This window comes from Taudactylus pleione, unplaced genomic scaffold, assembly GCF_031769625.1.
Source record: "Taudactylus pleione unplaced genomic scaffold, aTauple2 ptg000085l, whole genome shotgun sequence".
NCBI classification, from domain to species: domain Eukaryota; kingdom Metazoa; phylum Chordata; class Amphibia; order Anura; family Myobatrachidae; genus Taudactylus; species Taudactylus pleione.
In genome coordinates, this window is record NW_028284487.1 from 2,325,008 (window position 1) to 2,339,704 (window position 14,697).

General features: G+C 31.3%; 11 non-coding genes across 11 annotated transcripts; all 11 read left to right on the forward strand.

The window, feature by feature from the left end:
- Positions 1-965: 965 nt before the first annotated feature.
- On the forward strand, positions 966-1,038 carry TRNAV-UAC (transfer RNA valine (anticodon UAC)). Its single transcript has one exon. It is a non-coding gene; the product is annotated as a tRNA-Val (tRNA).
- Positions 1,039-2,352: 1,314 nt separating this feature from the next.
- TRNAV-UAC (transfer RNA valine (anticodon UAC)) lies at positions 2,353-2,425 on the forward strand. Its single transcript has one exon. It is a non-coding gene; the product is annotated as a tRNA-Val (tRNA).
- A 300-nt stretch (positions 2,426-2,725) lies between these two features.
- On the forward strand, positions 2,726-2,798 carry TRNAV-UAC (transfer RNA valine (anticodon UAC)). The gene has a single exon. It is a non-coding gene; the product is annotated as a tRNA-Val (tRNA).
- Positions 2,799-5,025: 2,227 nt separating this feature from the next.
- TRNAV-UAC (transfer RNA valine (anticodon UAC)) lies at positions 5,026-5,098 on the forward strand. Its single transcript has one exon. It is a non-coding gene; the product is annotated as a tRNA-Val (tRNA).
- Positions 5,099-6,412: 1,314 nt separating this feature from the next.
- Positions 6,413-6,485, forward strand: TRNAV-UAC (transfer RNA valine (anticodon UAC)). The gene has a single exon. It is a non-coding gene; the product is annotated as a tRNA-Val (tRNA).
- Positions 6,486-7,794: 1,309 nt separating this feature from the next.
- TRNAV-UAC (transfer RNA valine (anticodon UAC)) lies at positions 7,795-7,867 on the forward strand. Its single transcript has one exon. It is a non-coding gene; the product is annotated as a tRNA-Val (tRNA).
- Positions 7,868-9,181: 1,314 nt separating this feature from the next.
- TRNAV-UAC (transfer RNA valine (anticodon UAC)) lies at positions 9,182-9,254 on the forward strand. Its single transcript has one exon. It is a non-coding gene; the product is annotated as a tRNA-Val (tRNA).
- Positions 9,255-9,554: 300 nt separating this feature from the next.
- TRNAV-UAC (transfer RNA valine (anticodon UAC)) lies at positions 9,555-9,627 on the forward strand. The gene has a single exon. It is a non-coding gene; the product is annotated as a tRNA-Val (tRNA).
- A 2,226-nt stretch (positions 9,628-11,853) lies between these two features.
- Positions 11,854-11,926, forward strand: TRNAV-UAC (transfer RNA valine (anticodon UAC)). Its single transcript has one exon. It is a non-coding gene; the product is annotated as a tRNA-Val (tRNA).
- A 1,314-nt stretch (positions 11,927-13,240) lies between these two features.
- Positions 13,241-13,313, forward strand: TRNAV-UAC (transfer RNA valine (anticodon UAC)). The gene has a single exon. It is a non-coding gene; the product is annotated as a tRNA-Val (tRNA).
- A 300-nt stretch (positions 13,314-13,613) lies between these two features.
- Positions 13,614-13,686, forward strand: TRNAV-UAC (transfer RNA valine (anticodon UAC)). Its single transcript has one exon. It is a non-coding gene; the product is annotated as a tRNA-Val (tRNA).
- Positions 13,687-14,697: the final 1,011 nt, after the last annotated feature.

Genomic DNA, 14,697 nt, shown 5'->3' on the forward strand with positions numbered 1-14,697 from the left:
AGTCTTGGGTTCAATCCCCAGTAAAACTGGATTTGTCAATACTGAACTTATTCAACTGGTCCACTTTTAAGAAGCCTTTCCTACTAACATCCAATGTTAGATGTGTTGTTTATTCAATTATAAACTCTGTTCTTTCTCTGCTAATGAGAATACATTTTATCCTAAAATCATTTAGCTTTTAACCATAAAAAATCATAATACAGAAAACAACTGATTAAAGAACTAAAGAAGTTTCAATTTATTTTGTTGTTGTAAAAGAGATTGGTAACAAAGTGTCGTTTTTTTCTATTTAAAGCTAACATTTGAATTGCAGCATCATTTCTAACTACTGTTTTCGCAACCATTGAAAAAGATGCCACTCAACCCAGTATCTCCATGTAGCCATTTTTCCCAGTACTTCAATTTTCACCTGACAATGCCAGTAACCATCCAATGCTGCAGAGCGTTGGTGTGATCAAGTTAATACATTAGAAGCTGCAATCATATTTTGTCTTATATCATTCACTCTTAGGTCATCGGTTTTCAATGAAAACAGAAATGTCTAATTTTTATCTGCAAGTTTACCAAAAATGATGATAAATTTAACATTTGAATGGTAGTATTTTTGTTATCCTACAAGTTTTTTTTAAGCAGTATACTTGAATTATGTCATTAAAAGGCATTTTATTTCTACAAAGTCTTACCAAAATATGCAAGCAGCTCTTGATAGCAAGGCAAGAAAATAGATAGCAAGACAATCTTGTTAAATCTCATGTCAGTAGAATACACATGTTCAAGTTGCTAGAAATAATGCATATTTTTTTCAAATATAAATATTACTAGCTTGAAAAGCTTTGTAAAATGTTTCATTTGAAATAGATATATACAGGTTTATTTGACATTGTGCTCATTACTCTTTACTAAGTTTTAACTAAAATTTTTGATCTTGCAAGTTTGACCAACCATGTGAGGAAAGCTTCCATCTTGGTTTCATAGTGTAGTGGTAATCCCATCTGCTTTACACGCAAAAGGTCCTGGGTTCAATCCCCAGTGAAATCAATTTTATTAATCATGACCTATACCAACAGGTATACTTTAAGGAAGGCTTTCCTGCTACTGCCCAATGTGAAATATGTTGTTTGTTAACTTACAAACTGTTTCTTCACTGCTAATTAGATTACATTTTATCTTTAAAACATTTAGCTTTCAACCATAAAAAACTATCATATTAGAGCAAACAACTGATTAAAGAACTAAAGAAGTTTCAATTTATTTTGTTATTGTATAATAAATTGGTAACAAAGTGATCATGCACATTTCTGATCATACAAACTTGGCCACCCATTGTCCACTCATCCTGGTTTCATAGTGTAAGGGTTATCACATCTGCTTTACTCGTGGAAGGTCCTGGGTTCAATCCCCAGTGAAACAAGATTTATCAATACTGGACTTATGCAATTGGTCCACTTTTAAGAAGCCTTTCCTGCTAACATCCAATGTTATATGTGTTGTTTGTTCAATTATAAACTCTGTTCTTTCTCTGCTAATGAGAATACATTTTATCCTAAAATCATTTAGCTTTTAACCATAAAAAATGTCATAATACAGCAAACAACTGATTAAAGAACTAAAGAAGTTTCAATTTATTTTGTTATTGTAAAAGAAATTGGTAACAAAGTGTCGTTTTTTTCTATTTAAAGCTAACATATGATATGTAGCATCATTTCTAACTACTGTTTTCCCAACCTTTGAAAAAGATGCCACTCAACCCAGTATCTCCAATTAGCCATTTTCCCAGTACTTCAATTTTCACCTGACAATGCCAGTAACCATCCAATGCTGCAGAGCGTTGGTGTGATCAAGTTAATACATTAGAAGCTGCAATCATGTTATGTTGTATTATAACATTCACTCTTAGGTCATCTGTTTTCAATGAAAACAGAAATGTCTAATTTTTATCTGCAAGTTTAGCAAAAATGATGATAAATTTAACATTTGGAATGGTAGTATTTTTGTTAATCTACAAGTTTTTTTTAAGCAGTATACTTGAATTATGTCATTAAAAGGCATTTTGTTTCTACAAAGTCTTACCAAAATATGCAAGCAGCTCTTGATAACAAGGCAAGAAAATACATAGCAAGACAATCTTGTTAAATCTCATGTCAGTAGAATACAAATGTTCAAGTTGCTAGAAAGAATGCATATTATTTTCAAATATAAATATTATTAGCTTGAAAAGCTTTGTAAAATGTTTCATTTGAAATAGATATATACAGGTTTATTTGACATTGTGCTCATTACTGTTTACTAAGTTTTAACTAAAATATTTGATCATGCAAGTTTGACCAACCATGTGAGAATGGCCTCCATCTTGGTTTCATAGTGTAGTGGTTATCACATCTGCTTTACACGCAGAAGGTCCTAGGTTCAATCCCCAGTGAAATCAAATTTATTAATCATGACCTATACCAACAGGTATACTTTAAGGAAGGCTTTCCTGCTACTGCCCAATGTGAAATATGTTGTTTGTTCACTTACAAACTGTTTCTTCACTGCTAATGAGAATACATTTTATCTTAAAAACATTTAGCTTTCAACCGTAAAAAACTATCATAATAGAGCAAACAGCTGATTGAAGAACTAAAGAAGTTTCAATTTATTTTGTTATTGTTTAATAAATTGGTAACAAAGTGATCATGCACATTTGTGATCATACAAACTTGGCCACCCATGATCCAATCATCTTGGTTTCATAGTGTAAGGGTTATCACATCTGCTTTACTCGTAGAAGGTCCTGGGTTCAATTCCCAGTGAAACCAGATTTGTCAATACTGAACTTATTCAATCTGGTCTACTTTTAAGAAGCCTTTCCTACTAATATCCAATGTTAGATGTGTTATTTGTTCAATTATAAACTCTGTTCTTTCTCTGCTAATGAGAATACATTTTATCCTAAAATCATTTAGCTTTTAACCATAAAAAATATCATAATACAGCAAACAACTGATTAAAGAACTAAAGAAGTTTCAATTTATTTTGTTATTGTAAAAGAGATTGGTAACAAAGTATCATTTTTTTCTAATTAAAGCTAACATATGAATTGTAGCATCATTTCTAACTACTGTTTTCCCAACCTTTGAAAAAGATGCCACTCAACCCAGTATCTTCATGTAGCCATTTTCCCAGTACTTCAATTTTCACCTGACAATGCCAGTAACCATCCAATGCTGCAGAGGGTTGGTGTGATCAAGTTAATACATTAGAAGCTGCAATCATGTTATGTTGTATTATAACATTCACTCTTAGGTCATCTGTTTTCAATGAAAACAGAAATGTCTAATTTTTATCTGCAAGTTTAGCAAAAATGATGATAAATTTAACATTTGGAATGGTAGTATTTTTGTTAATCTACAAGTTTTTTTAAGCAGTTGACTTGAATTATGTCATTAAAAGTCATTTTATTTCTACAAAGTCTTACCAAAATATGCAAGCAACTCTTGATAACAAGGCAACAAAATACATAGCAAGACAATATTGTTAAATCTCATGTCAGTAGAATAAAAAATGTTCAAGTTGCTAGAAAAAATGCATATTTTTTTCAAATATAAATACTATTAGCTTGAAAAGCTTTGTAAAATGTTTCATTTAAAATAGTTATATACAGATTTCATACTGTAGTGGTAATCCCAACTGCTTTACACGCAGAAGGCCCTGGGTTCAATCCCCAGTGAAATCAAAGTTATTAATCATGACCTATACCAACAGGTATACTTTAAGGAAGGCTTTCCTGCTACTGCCCAATGTGAAATATGTTGTTTGTTAACTTACAAACTATTTCTTCTCTGCTAATGAGAATACATTTTATCTTTAAAACATTTAGCTTTCAACCATAAAAAACTATCATACTAGAGCAAACAACTGATTAAAGAACTAAAGAAGTTTCAATTTATTTTGTTATTGAATAATAAATTGGTAACAAAGTGATCATGCACATTTCTGATCATACAAACTTGGCCACCCATTGTCCTCTCATCCTGGTTTCATAGTGTAAGGGTTATCACATCTGATTTACTCGTGGAAAGTCTTGGGTTCAATCCCCAGTAAAACTGGATTTGTCAATACTGAACTTATTCAACTGGTCCACTTTTAAGAAGCCTTTCCTGCTAACATCCAATGTTAGATGTGTTGTTTATTCAATTATAAACTCTGTTCTTTCTCTGCTAATGAGAATACATTTTATCCTAAAATCATTTAGCTTTTAACCATAAAAAAATCATAATACAGAAAACAACTGATTAAAGAACTAAAGAAGTTTCAATTTATTTTGTTGTTGTAAAAGAGATTGGTAACAAAGTGTCGTTTTTTTCTATTTAAAGCTAACATTTGAATTGCAGCATCATTTCTAACTACTGTTTTCGCAACCATTGAAAAAGATGCCACTCAACCCAGTATCTCCATGTAGCCATTTTTCCCAGTACTTCAATTTTCACCTGACAATGCCAGTAACCATCCAATGCTGCAGAGCGTTGGTGTGATCAAGTTAATACATTAGAAGCTGCAATCATATTTTGTCTTATATCATTCACTCTTAGGTCATCGGTTTTCAATGAAAACAGAAATGTCTAATTTTTATCTGCAAGTTTACCAAAAATGATGATAAATTTAACATTTGAATGGTAGTATTTTTGTTATCCTACAAGTTTTTTTTAAGCAGTATACTTGAATTATGTCATTAAAAGGCATTTTATTTCTACAAAGTCTTACCAAAATATGCAAGCAGCTCTTGATAACAAGGCAAGAAAATAGATAGCAAGACAATCTTGTTAAATCTCATGTCAGTAGAATACACATGTTCAAGTTGCTAGAAATAATGCATATTTTTTTCAAATATAAATATTATTAACTTGAAAAGCTTTGTAAAATGTTTCATTTGAAATAGATATATACAGGTTTATTTGACATTGTGCTCATTACTCTTTACTAAGTTTTAATTAAAATTTTTGATCTTGCAAGTTTGACCAACCATGTGAGGAAAGCTTCCATCTTGGTTTCATAGTGTAGTGGTAATCCCATCTGCTTTACACGCAAAAGGTCCTGGGTTCAATCCCCAGTGAAATCAATTTTATTAATCATGACCTATACCAACAGGTATACTTTAAGGAAGGCTTTCCTGCTACTGCCCAATGTGAAATATGTTGTTTGTTAACTTACAAACTGTTTCTTCACTGCTAATTAGATTACATTTTATCTTTAAAACATTTAGCTTTCAACCATAAAAAACTATCATATTAGAGCAAACAACTGATTAAAGAACTAAAGAAGTTTCAATTTATTTTGTTATTGTATAATAAATTGGTAACAAAGTGATCATGCACATTTCTGATCATACAAACTTGGCCACCCATTGTCCACTCATCCTGGTTTCATAGTGTAAGGGTTCTCACATCTGCTTTACTCGTGGAAGGTCCTGGGTTCAATCCCCAGTGAAACAAGATTTATCAATACTGGACTTATGCAATTGGTCCACTTTTAAGAAGCCTTTCCTGCTAACATCCAATGTTATATGTGTTGTTTGTTCAATTATAAACTCTGTTCTTTCTCTGCTAATGAGAATACATTTTATCCTAAAATCATTTAGCTTTTAACCATAAAAAATGTCATAATACAGCAAACAACTGATTAAAGAACTAAAGAAGTTTCAATTTATTTTGTTATTGTAAAAGAAATTGGTAACAAAGTGTCGTTTTTTTCTATTTAAAGCTAACATATGATATGTAGCATCATTTCTAACTACTGTTTTCCCAACCTTTGAAAAAGATGCCACTCAACCCAGTATCTCCAATTAGCCATTTTCCCAGTACTTCAATTTTCACCTGACAATGCCAGTAACCATCCAATGCTGCAGAGCGTTGGTGTGATCAAGTTAATACATTAGAAGCTGCAATCATGTTATGTTGTATTATAACATTCACTCTTAGGTCATCTGTTTTCAATGAAAACAGAAATGTCTAATTTTTATCTGCAAGTTTAGCAAAAATGATGATAAATTTAACATTTGGAATGGTAGTATTTTTGTTAATCTACAAGTTTTTTTTAAGCAGTATACTTGAATTATGTCATTAAAAGGCATTTTATTTCTACAAAGTCTTACCAAAATATGCAAGCAGCTCTTGATAACAAGGCAAGAAAATAGATAGCAAGACAATCTTGTTAAATCTCATGTCAGTAGAATACACATGTTCAAGTTGCTAGAAATAATGCATATTTTTTTCAAATATAAATATTATTAACTTGAAAAGCTTTGTAAAATGTTTCATTTGAAATAGATATATACAGGTTTATTTGACATTGTGCTCATTACTCTTTACTAAGTTTTAACTAAAATTTTTGATCTTGCAAGTTTGACCAACCATGTGAGGGCAGCCTCCATCTTGGTTTCATAGTGTAGTGGTAATCCCATCTGCTTTACACGCAAAAGGTCCTGGGTTCAATCCCCAGTGAAATCAAATTTATTAATCATGACCTATACCAACAGGTATACTTTAAGGAAGGCTTTCCTGCTACTGCCCAATGTGATATATGTTGTTTGTTAACTTACAAACTATTTCTTCTCTGCTAATGAGAATACATTTTATCTTTAAAACATTTAGCTTTCAACCATAAAAAACTATCATACTAGAGCAAACAACTGATTAAAGAACTAAAGAAGTTTCAATTTATTTTGTTATTGAATAATAAATTGGTAACAAAGTGATCATGCACATTTCTGATCATACAAACTTGGCCACCCATTGTCCTCTCATCCTGGTTTCATAGTGTAAGGGTTATCACATCTGCTTTACTCGTGGAAAGTCTTGGGTTCAATCCCCAGTAAAACTGGATTTGTCAATACTGAACTTATTCAACTGGTCCACTTTTAAGAAGCCTTTCCTACTAACATCCAATGTTAGATGTGTTGTTTATTCAATTATAAACTCTGTTCTTTCTCTGCTAATGAGAATACATTTTATCCTAAAATCATTTAGCTTTTAACCATAAAAAATCATAATACAGAAAACAACTGATTAAAGAACTAAAGAAGTTTCAATTTATTTTGTTGTTGTAAAAGAGATTGGTAACAAAGTGTCGTTTTTTTCTATTTAAAGCTAACATTTGAATTGCAGCATCATTTCTAACTACTGTTTTCGCAACCATTGAAAAAGATGCCACTCAACCCAGTATCTCCATGTAGCCATTTTTCCCAGTACTTCAATTTTCACCTGACAATGCCAGTAACCATCCAATGCTGCAGAGCGTTGGTGTGATCAAGTTAATACATTAGAAGCTGCAATCATATTTTGTCTTATATCATTCACTCTTAGGTCATCGGTTTTCAATGAAAACAGAAATGTCTAATTTTTATCTGCAAGTTTACCAAAAATGATGATAAATTTAACATTTGAATGGTAGTATTTTTGTTATCCTACAAGTTTTTTTTAAGCAGTATACTTGAATTATGTCATTAAAAGGCATTTTATTTCTACAAAGTCTTACCAAAATATGCAAGCAGCTCTTGATAACAAGGCAAGAAAATAGATAGCAAGACAATCTTGTTAAATCTCATGTCAGTAGAATACACATGTTCAAGTTGCTAGAAATAATGCATATTTTTTTCAAATATAAATATTATTAGCTTGAAAAGCTTTGTAAAATGTTTCATTTGAAATAGATATATACAGGTTTATTTGACATTGTGCTCATTACTCTTTACTAAGTTTTAACTAAAATTTTTGATCTTGCAAGTTTGACCAACCATGTGAGGAAAGCTTCCATCTTGGTTTCATAGTGTAGTGGTAATCCCATCTGCTTTACACGCAAAAGGTCCTGGGTTCAATCCCCAGTGAAATCAATTTTATTAATCATGACCTATACCAACAGGTATACTTTAAGGAAGGCTTTCCTGCTACTGCCCAATGTGAAATATGTTGTTTGTTAACTTACAAACTGTTTCTTCACTGCTAATTAGATTACATTTTATCTTTAAAACATTTAGCTTTCAACCATAAAAAACTATCATATTAGAGCAAACAACTGATTAAAGAACTAAAGAAGTTTCAATTTATTTTGTTATTGTATAATAAATTGGTAACAAAGTGATCATGCACATTTCTGATCATACAAACTTGGCCACCCATTGTCCACTCATCCTGGTTTCATAGTGTAAGGGTTATCACATCTGCTTTACTCGTGGAAGGTCCTGGGTTCAATCCCCAGTGAAACAAGATTTATCAATACTGGACTTATGCAATTGGTCCACTTTTAAGAAGCCTTTCCTGCTAACATCCAATGTTATATGTGTTGTTTGTTCAATTATAAACTCTGTTCTTTCTCTGCTAATGAGAATACATTTTATCCTAAAATCATTTAGCTTTTAACCATAAAAAATGTCATAATACAGCAAACAACTGATTAAAGAACTAAAGAAGTTTCAATTTATTTTGTTATTGTAAAAGAGATTGGTAACAAAGTGTCGTTTTTTTCTATTTAAAGCTAACATATGATATGTAGCATCATTTCTAACTACTGTTTTCCCAACCTTTGAAAAAGATGCCACTCAACCCAGTATCTCCAATTAGCCATTTTCCCAGTACTTCAATTTTCACCTGACAATGCCAGTAACCATCCAATGCTGCAGAGCGTTGGTGTGATCAAGTTAATACATTAGAAGCTGCAATCATGTTATGTTGTATTATAACATTCACTCTTAGGTCATCTGTTTTCAATGAAAACTGAAATGTCTAATTTTTATCTGCAAGTTTAGCAAAAATGATGATAAATTTAACATTTGGAATGGTAGTATTTTTGTTAATCTACAAGTTTTTTTTAAGCAGTATACTTGAATTATGTCATTAAAAGGCATTTTGTTTCTACAAAGTCTTACCAAAATATGCAAGCAGCTCTTGATAACAAGGCAAGAAAATACATAGCAAGACAATCTTGTTAAATCTCATGTCAGTAGAATACAAATGTTCAAGTTGCTAGAAAGAATGCATATTTTTTTCAAATATAAATATTATTAGCTTGAAAAGCTTTGTAAAATGTTTCATTTGAAATAGATATATACAGGTTTATTTGACATTGTGCTCATTACTGTTTACTAAGTTTTAACTAAAATATTTGATCATGCAAGTTTGACCAACCATGTGAGAACGGCCTCCATCTTGGTTTCATAGTGTAGTGGTTATCACATCTGCTTTACACGCAGAAGGTCCTGGGTTCAATCCCCAGTGAAATCAAATTTATTAATCATGACCTATACCAACAGGTATACTTTAAGGAAGGCTTTCCTGCTACTGCCCAATGTGAAATATGTTGTTTGTTCACTTACAAACTGTTTCTTCACTGCTAATGAGAATACATTTTATCTTAAAAACATTTAGCTTTCAACCATAAAAAACTATCATAATAGAGCAAACAGCTGATTGAAGAACTAAAGAAGTTTCAATTTATTTTGTTATTGTTTAATAAATTGGTAACAAAGTGATCATGCACATTTGTGATCATACAAACTTGGCCACCCATGATCCACTCATCTTGGTTTCATAGTGTAAGGGTTATCACATCTGCTTTACTCGTAGAAGGTCCTGGGTTCAATTCCCAGTGAAACCAGATTTGTCAATACTGAACTTATTCAATCTGGTCTACTTTTAAGAAGCCTTTCCTACTAATATCCAATGTTAGATGTGTTATTTGTTCAATTATAAACTCTATTCTTTCTCTGCTAATGAGAATACATTTTATCCTAAAATCATTTAGCTTTTAACCATAAAAAATATCATAATACAGCAAACAACTGATTAAAGAACTAAAGAAGTTTCAATTTATTTTGTTATTGTAAAAGAGATTGGTAACAAAGTATCATTTTTTTCTAATTAAAGCTAACATATGAATTGTAGCATCATTTCTAACTACTGTTTTCCCAACCTTTGAAAAAGATGCCACTCAACCCAGTATCTTCATGTAGCCATTTTCCCAGTACTTCAATTTTCACCTGACAATGCCAGTAACCATCCAATGCTGCAGAGGGTTGGTGTGATCAAGTTAATACATTAGAAGCTGCAATCATGTTATGTTGTATTATAACATTCACTCTTAGGTCATCTGTTTTCAATGAAAACAGAAATGTCTAATTTTTATCTGCAAGTTTAGCAAAAATGATGATAAATTTAACATTTGGAATGGTAGTATTTTTGTTAATCTACAAGTTTTTTTAAGCAGTTGACTTGAATTATGTCATTAAAAGTCATTTTATTTCTACAAAGTCTTACCAAAATATGCAAGCAACTCTTGATAACAAGGCAACAAAATACATAGCAAGACAATATTGTTAAATCTCATGTCAGTAGAATAAAAAATGTTCAAGTTGCTAGAAAAAATGCATATTTTTTTCAAATATAAATACTATTAGCTTGAAAAGCTTTGTAAAATGTTTCATTTGAAATAGTTATATACAGATTTCATACTGTAGTGGTAATCCCAACTGCTTTACACGCAGAAGGCCCTGGGTTCAATCCCCAGTGAAATCAAAGTTATTAATCATGACCTATACCAACAGGTATACTTTAAGGAAGGCTTTCCTGCTACTGCCCAATGTGAAATATGTTGTTTGTTAACTTACAAACTATTTCTTCTCTGCTAATGAGAATACATTTTATCTTTAAAACATTTAGCTTTCAACCATAAAAAACTATCATACTAGAGCAAACAACTGATTAAAGAACTAAAGAAGTTTCAATTTATTTTGTTATTGAATAATAAATTGGTAACAAAGTGATCATGCACATTTCTGATCATACAAACTTGGCCACCCATTGTCCTCTCATCCTGGTTTCATAGTGTAAGGGTTATCACATCTGCTTTACTCGTGGAAAGTCTTGGGTTCAATCCCCAGTAAAACTGGATTTGTCAATACTGAACTTATTCAACTGGTCCACTTTTAAGAAGCCTTTCCTACTAACATCCAATGTTAGATGTGTTGTTTATTCAATTATAAACTCTGTTCTTTCTCTGCTAATGAGAATACATTTTATCCTAAAATCATTTAGCTTTTAACCATAAAAAATCATAATACAGAAAACAACTGATTAAAGAACTAAAGAAGTTTCAATTTATTTTGTTGTTGTAAAAGAGATTGGTAACAAAGTGTCGTTTTTTTCTATTTAAAGCTAACATTTGAATTGCAGCATCATTTCTAACTACTGTTTTCGCAACCATTGAAAAAGATGCCACTCAACCCAGTATCTCCATGTAGCCATTTTTCCCAGTACTTCAATTTTCACCTGACAATGCCAGTAACCATCCAATGCTGCAGAGCGTTGGTGTGATCAAGTTAATACATTAGAAGCTGCAATCATATTTTGTCTTATATCATTCACTCTTAGGTCATCGGTTTTCAATGAAAACAGAAATGTCTAATTTTTATCTGCAAGTTTACCAAAAATGATGATAAATTTAACATTTGAATGGTAGTATTTTTGTTATCCTACAAGTTTTTTTTAAGCAGTATACTTGAATTATGTCATTAAAAGGCATTTTATTTCTACAAAGTCTTACCAAAATATGCAAGCAGCTCTTGATAACAAGGCAAGAAAATAGATAGCAAGACAATCTTGTTAAATCTCATGTCAGTAGAATACACATGTTCAAGTTGCTAGAAATAATGCATATTTTTTTCAAATATAAATATTATTAGCTTGAAAAGCTTTGTAAAATGTTTCATTTGAAATAGATATATACAGGTTTATTTGACATTGTGCTCATTACTCTTTACTAAGTTTTAACTAAAATTTTTGATCTTGCAAGTTTGACCAACCATGTGAGGAAAGCTTCCATCTTGGTTTCATAGTGTAGTGGTAATCCCATCTGCTTTACACGCAAAAGGTCCTGGGTTCAATCCCCAGTGAAATCAATTTTATTAATCATGACCTATACCAACAGGTATACTTTAAGGAAGGCTTTCCTGCTACTGCCCAATGTGAAATATGTTGTTTGTTAACTTACAAACTGTTTCTTCACTGCTAATTAGATTACATTTTATCTTTAAAACATTTAGCTTTCAACCATAAAAAACTATCATATTAGAGCAAACAACTGATTAAAGAACTAAAGAAGTTTCAATTTATTTTGTTATTGTATAATAAATTGGTAACAAAGTGATCATGCACATTTCTGATCATACAAACTTGGCCACCCATTGTCCACTCATCCTGGTTTCATAGTGTAAGGGTTATCACATCTGCTTTACTCGTGGAAGGTCCTGGGTTCAATCCCCAGTGAAACAAGATTTATCAATACTGGACTTATGCAATTGGTCCACTTTTAAGAAGCCTTTCCTGCTAACATCCAATGTTATATGTGTTGTTTGTTCAATTATAAACTCTGTTCTTTCTCTGCTAATGAGAATACATTTTATCCTAAAATCATTTAGCTTTTAACCATAAAAAATGTCATAATACAGCAAACAACTGATTAAAGAACTAAAGAAGTTTCAATTTATTTTGTTATTGTAAAAGAAATTGGTAACAAAGTGTCGTTTTTTTCTATTTAAAGCTAACATATGATATGTAGCATCATTTCTAACTACTGTTTTCCCAACCTTTGAAAAAGATGCCACTCAACCCAGTATCTCCAATTAGCCATTTTCCCAGTACTTCAATTTTCACCTGACAATGCCAGTAACCATCCAATTCTGCAGAGCGTTGGTGTGATCAAGTTAATACATTAGAAGCTGCAATCATGTTATGTTGTATTATAACATTCACTCTTAGGTCATCTGTTTTCAATGAAAACTGAAATGTCTAATTTTTATCTGCAAGTTTAGCAAAAATGATGATAAATTTAACATTTGGAATGGTAGTATTTTTGTTAATCTACAAGTTTTTTTTAAGCAGTATACTTGAATTATGTCATTAAAAGGCATTTTGTTTCTACAAAGTCTTACCAAAATATGCAAGCAGCTCTTGATAACAAGGCAAGAAAATACATAGCAAGACAATCTTGTTAAATCTCATGTCAGTAGAATACAAATGTTCAAGTTGCTAGAAAGAATGCATATTTTTTTCAAATATAAATATTATTAGCTTGAAAAGCTTTGTAAAATGTTTCATTTGAAATAGATATATACAGGTTTATTTGACATTGTGCTCATTACTGTTTACTAAGTTTTAACTAAAATATTTGATCATGCAAGTTTGACCAACCATGTGAGAACGGCCTCCATCTTGGTTTCATAGTGTAGTGGTTATCACATCTGCTTTACACGCAGAAGGTCCTGGGTTCAATCCCCAGTGAAATCAAATTTATTAATCATGACCTATACCAACAGGTATACTTTAAGGAAGGCTTTCCTGCTACTGCCCAATGTGAAATATGTTGTTTGTTCACTTACAAACTGTTTCTTCACTGCTAATGAGAATACATTTTATCTTAAAAACATTTAGCTTTCAACCATAAAAAACTATCATAATAGAGCAAACAGCTGATTGAAGAACTAAAGAAGTTTCAATTTATTTTGTTATTGTTTAATAAATTGGTAACAAAGTGATCATGCACATTTGTGATCATACAAACTTGGCCACCCATGATCCACTCATCTTGGTTTCATAGTGTAAGGGTTATCACATCTGCTTTACTCGTAGAAGGTCCTGGGTTCAATTCCCAGTGAAACCAGATTTGTCAATACTGAACTTATTCAATCTGGTCTACTTTTAAGAAGCCTTTCCTACTAATATCCAATGTTAGATGTGTTATTTGTTCAATTATAAACTCTATTCTTTCTCTGCTAATGAGAATACATTTTATCCTAAAATCATTTAGCTTTTAACCATAAAAAATATCATAATACAGCAAACAACTGATTAAAGAACTAAAGAAGTTTCAATTTATTTTGTTATTGTAAAAGAGATTGGTAACAAAGTATCATTTTTTTCTAATTAAAGCTAACATATGAATTGTAGCATCATTTCTAACTACTGTTTTCCCAACCTTTGAAAAAGATGCCACTCAACCCAGTATCTTCATGTAGCCATTTTCCCAGTACTTCAATTTTCACCTGACAATGCCAGTAACCATCCAATGCTGCAGAGGGTTGGTGTGATCAAGTTAATACATTAGAAGCTGCAATCATGTTATGTTGTATTATAACATTCACTCTTAGGTCATCTGTTTTCAATGAAAACAGAAATGTCTAATTTTTATCTGCAAGTTTAGCAAAAATGATGATAAATTTAACATTTGGAATGGTAGTATTTTTGTTAATCTACAAGTTTTTTTAAGCAGTTGACTTGAATTATGTCATTAAAAGTCATTTTATTTCTACAAAGTCTTACCAAAATATGCAAGCAACTCTTGATAACAAGGCAACAAAATACATAGCAAGACAATATTGTTAAATCTCATGTCAGTAGAATAAAAAATGTTCAAGTTGCTAGAAAAAATGCATATTTTTTTCAAATATAAATACTATTAGCTTGAAAAGCTTTGTAAAATGTTTCATTTGAAATAGTTATATACAGATTTCATACTGTAGTGGTAATCCCAACTGCTTTACACGCAGAAGGCCCTGGGTTCAATCCCCAGTGAAATCAAAGTTATTAATCATGACCTATACCAACAGGTATACTTTAAGGAAGGCTTTCCTGCTACTGCCCAATGTGAAATATGTTGTTTGTTAACTTACAA